Consider the following 5,823-nt stretch of genomic DNA (forward strand, 5'->3'; position numbering starts at 1 on the left):
AAAATTAAGACATGAAGAGTTAGATGTTAACTGGCTTTCTCAAATTCATATAACTAATAAGATATGAAGCTTAATTGTAACCTTGGGTCTATCAAGCTCCAATACTATTTCCATTAGGTAATATTATTTACCTGAAAGTTACCAACACAAACAATATGTTACAAACCAAATTTAGGTTTCTCTATGATCTGTCTTAATGTAGTACTGGTCTATGTTTCAGTTCTGAGAAAAATAGAAAGAGGAGGACGAATGGATGAACAGGAGAACACAAAGTTAACTGGAATCTGGAGAAAGCCAGATTCCAGGAATCTAATAACTAATCTAGTGGGTATAGTTCTAAAAGAGAAAACAGAGAAGAAAATGGTAATGTAAGCCTTTAATTACATATTTTTTCATTATTTTAGCAATAGTATTAAGGAAAAAAATTATGAATACTTGAGACTCATGGCTGAGCAAACTGTAAAAGTCTCTTTATTTTTCAGGCTTTTGGGGCTTTTATTTGTTTGTTTTGCCATCATATGTAAGAAAATCCTCCAAAAGTACATATTTGATAAAGTCAGGTATGTTTACTCTAGCCATATTATTTCTCACAGTACCCATTCCTCAGTCTCAATTCTTGAATACATAGAAGCTTAATTTTAAGCAAGTTATTTTGAAAATGATAATTCATTGTAAGGTTATTTATTCAGCATTGATAACACATAATTAGCACTCCTACGGAGCTCCTGCTGTAACAAACTGGGCTCATTCTTAGTAGCTAATGATTATCACAAGTGAAATTAAACCTGCTGAGTTACTTGAATTCCAGAGACTTACATAATAAATGGTGTAAGTTCCCAGAGAAGTTACAAAGGACAAAGCTATGGCTCTTCCTTGTATTTCACTTTTACTAAATATCAGTTTCAAGTCTTAGAGAGATGGTTCACCAATGAAGAGTACTTGGTGCCCTTGCAAAGGCCTTGGGTTTGGTTCCCAGCACCCACTTGTTAGTTCACAACCATCCTTAATCCCAATTCCATTAAAATGGTACCTTTTTCTGGTCTCTGCAAGCACAAACACAGTGCACATAATACATGCTGTCAAAAACTTATACACATACAGTAAGAATGAAAATTTTAAAAATCTTTTTTAAAAATTTATAATTGCAAATACTGGCTTCAGAGATAGTTCAGCCATTAAAGGCTCAACTTTTTCTACAGGGCAGGATTTCAGTTCCTTCAATATAGGTCCTCAAACACTGTCTCTCTAGCTCCCCTTGAAAGGGGCTGGAGATGCGCAGTTCAGTAGTTAAGAGTCAACTGTTCTTGCGTAGGATCTGAGTTCAGTTCTGAGCGCCCATGTCTGTAGCTATAGCATAAGGGATCCACGCCCACAGGCACCTGGCCTTTTGGGGCACCTCTGCTCACATGCTCATATTCACACAGACATACACATTGCAGATATCATTTTTTGCAGATAAATTTTTCTTCAATTTCTTTCTTTCTTCAAGTATTTCAAGAGACAGAGGCTTTGTAAAATTTTAATTTGTTGTTGTTGGATTGGGTGGTCTTAGTCAGGATTTCTATTCCTGCACAAACATCATGACCAAGAAGCAAGTTGGGGAGGAAGGGGTTTATTCAGCTTACATTTCCATACTGCTGTTGATCACCAAAGGATGCAGGACTGGAACTCAAGCAGGTCAGAAAGCAGGAGCTGATGCAGAAGCCATGGAGGGATGTTCTTTACTGGCTTGCTTCCACTGGCTTGCTCAGCCTGCTCTTATAGAACCCAAGACTACCAGCCCAGAAATGGCACCACCCAGAAGGGGACCTCCCCCCTTGATCACTAATTGAGAAAATGCCTTACAGCTGGATCTCATGGAGGCATTTCCCCAACTGAAGCTCCTTTTTCTAAGATAACTCCAGCTGTGTCAAGTTGACACAAAACTAGCCAGTACAAGTACTGACTTGAAGTACAGAAAAACCCATGTGATTTCTATTTAGACAAAGGCAACCTAGAATCTCAGCTGATATTCCATAAGCTTATCATGGGGTTAGGCATCTGAAATACCTACAACCAGACCTGATTAAATTATTTTCATCTTGATTATTAAGTTCTTTTCCCAATTCCAAAAATAAAGTATCTTAATGAACTGAACTAAATGAAAGATCTTTTCTAAAATGTCATGTCTTAATTTAGAATTTTTAAATAGGGCTCTATGAAGATCATGATTTTAGAAGTCCCACAGCACAATATAAATATCCAGCTTCATCTCATGATGTTAAATGTTTAAATAATTTAAAAACATTTTTACAAAGATGAGAACCAGGAGTCATCTATTTCTGATCACTGAGATAAAAATAAGTTACCTGTCTTAGAGTTTCTGTTGTTGTGATTTAAAAAACAAACAAATACAATGCAACAAGAAGCAATTTGGAGGGGAAATGGTTTATTTCATCCATAATAAAGGAGAGTTGGGACAGTAACCCAAGGCTGAAATCTGAAGACAGAAACTGATGCTGAGACCACAGGGATGCTGCTTACTGCCTCGCTCAGGATGCTTTCCTACACGCCCCAGCACCACTTGCCCAGAGATGGCACTACTGACAGTGGCCAAGAAAATGGCTCATAAGCTTACCTACAGGTCAATCTCATGGAGTTTTCAATGGAGGCTCATCAAGTTGACATAGATGACCCTAGCTTTTGTCAAATTGGCATTAAAAACTAGCCAGCACACTACTCAAATGTTTACTCTTCCTAAACATGAACACTTTGTCAAGTTAGAGTCCTTTCAACAAGCCTTTGTCCCACTTACAGCATAAACATTTTTTAAATCAATGAGATAATGAAGGCAAATGTGCTTTCAAAATGATGAAGCAGATACAAATCAGTCACTTTTATTGTTTGTCCTTAATGACAAATAAATCAAAACCTATTAATGTACCTTTACTACAGTATGAATTTTTTCCAATATATTTGCTCATCAGACTAAAATCAGAAATCAAGGACAATTTCCTGTGTGTTTGTTGTACAGTGGAGAATCTATATTTAAACAAACCCCTAAAGTAAGAACCAACCAAGCTTATGAGCTTGTCATAGAGCTTGTGTAAATCCCCATGTGTCGGTAAGAACATAGTGAATTACTGAAGGCTAGAACACCTTAGCGCTCATATAAAAAGAAGAGACATTTTATGGGTCCACAGGAATAACACACAAGAGGAAGGAAGCAATAGACTAAAAGGCAAACTGTGATCAGTGTATATTTCATATTCCCCTATGTATAAGATTTTTCTTCCCCTTGTCTTTTGATTTAAGCTTATCCTGGAAATTAAGTTGACCAACACATGTAGTAAATATCATATCCAGGAATTTCCAAGCCAGGGTTAAAGAAGAGTGTCTCTATTGTTCTTGATAGAATGTTTATGCTGGTGTTACTTCTTTGAATCCAAGCATCTCAAAATATGAAGAAACTCAGTCATTAGAATGGAAGAACTCCAAACCAGATGCAAGCCTCACACAGAACTGAGATGTGACAGCTGGGTTCCCAGTTGAGAGCTACCATCAACTGTCAACCAGGTGAAAGAACTATCTGTTTAAGGCCCAATCTGGCCCTAAAATAATGGAAGTTCCAGCAACTGCCACATAAAGAACTAAAGTGACTCTGTCCATTCAGAGAACTGTAAGAAAAAGTATTACAGATGCTCTGTTAGCAACAGGAAACAAGTTATGTATGGCTGCCATAAAGGAAATAAGAACCTGTGTATCTGTTACTTAGAAATACTGTTTTCAATGTATTTGTTAAACATTTCTTCTCTCTTCTGCCATCATCCTTAACTTTTGTACCATAAAAAGAATTTCACTAAGTTAAAAAAAGGAGGGGCTTCATGAATCTAAAGGAACAGAGGTAGCTATACTGTGAACCAGCTGGTCAGAAAGATACAAAGGCAGATTCCTGAGTTCCAGGTCATCCTGGGACACAGGCCCAGGAGTGATAGAAATGGTAATTTCAAGATGAGGTCCCACCCAACTAGCTTATTATCTGTGCTTAACAGAGGCAGGGAGATCTCTGAATTCTTTTGCAATATTAAAAGACAAATAAAATAAAATAAAATAAAATAAAATAAAATAAAATAAATGTGCTTGCTGATTTCTAAGAGTTAAGGGGCTGGGATCACCAGATGCTGATTCTTAGGATAATCAAAAGGGAACATGGAATAAATATGTAAATAAAAGCTGGGCTTTTGGTCTGCATGAGAGGAGCTACTTCTAGTGAGAGCTGAGCTCTCTGGAGAGTAAAAACAGCTCAAGAATTTTTTTCTTAATAGTATTTCTGACTTGGTCAGAAGATCTAATAATTTTTTAATAGCAGTTTTTCTGACTTTGGTTCAACCAGAGAGGTTTTAGAATAGCAAGAAAAAGCTATCTAGAGCAGAGCAGAACAGAGAGAAAGAGGAGGGAGGGAGGAAGGGAGGGAGGGAGAGAGGGAGGGGAGGAGAGAGACAGACAGACAGAGACAGAGGGAGAATGCACACAGCCTGGAAAGCCATCTCAGCAGAGCCTAGGCTTGGACCCACACACACACACAAATTCACCACAAAAACCTGTAATACAGCTTATTGCTTAACTTTACAAACAGTATTATACTATGGGTAGAGCTGGCATTTACCTAACCATTTCTAAATAAAAGATTTATTGATTGATTGACTTATCTATTAATTTATTTGAGACACTATGCAGCCCATACTGTCATTGAACTTGAACTCTTCCTTCCTGCTTTAAACACTGGAGCTGAAATTACAGGTTTGAACCATGTATCCTGAATTAAATTTTATCCTGTTTGCCTGTATGTCATTCTCCCTGCTAAATAAAATTACATCCCCTAATACGCACTTATTTTTAATTAATAAATATTTGGCTTATAGCCATAAACATAGTTACATTCTCTTATAGTTGTATCTATGCAAGAATTTACCTAAGGCATATGCATGTGAGGAATAGTTATTTAACTCTTCAAGGCCAGTTGGCTATCTGAGCACCCACAGTGTGAAGTGTGTTTTATCACACCATCTTTATCAGCATGCCCATGGCTCAGCTTTTCAACTAAGAGAGGGTTAAATGGTATTAGTTATGGCCTCAATCAATCTCTTATGCAGGTAAATATTTTCATATGCGCAATTACATGTTTTTAAAATGCCTTGGGTTTTTTTTTAAAATCTTTTATCACATTTCTAAAGGATCACAAAAAGAATAAGCTCATGTTCTCGGTATTTAATGCATACATCTTTTTAATATAGTGCTGAGTTAATTAAGCAGTGCATCTGACTTTCACACATGGTAAGAAGTGTTATTAGCCTATAGTTTTCTTTTCTCTGGCTATCCTTGATTTTGACAAGTTATATGAGCCTCATACAATAACCTAGGGAATCTTCCCTCAGCACATATGCTTTCAAAGCTTGAATAAGATTTTGAATAGTGATGTTGTCTTTAAAAGAGGGGTAAAAGGCTGAGGCCGGTGTCGACCCCCCTCCCCCCAAAAAAACAACCAAACAAACAACAAACAAACAAAAATCTTAATTTGTTCACTATTCAACACTCCTGAACAGGTCTACTTACCTTCTGCAATTCAACTAAAATTTAACGTTGGAGAATTTAGTCTGTTTGATGCACTTTGTTCGTTCACTTTCAGGGCCTCGCTTGTCTTTGTTCTGTGGTGAGGAAGCATCCCAGGGCCTTGCAGCTGTGAGGTGTGCAGCTACTATTACTCTACCTTCTTGTTGCCCTGTAATGTCCCCTTTATTTGTATTGTGTCACTAAACTCCTTTTCGCAGGGATGTTTCACCATCT

Source organism: Mus pahari, chromosome 5 (assembly GCF_900095145.1).
Source record: "Mus pahari chromosome 5, PAHARI_EIJ_v1.1, whole genome shotgun sequence".
Lineage (NCBI taxonomy): Eukaryota > Metazoa > Chordata > Mammalia > Rodentia > Muridae > Mus > Mus pahari.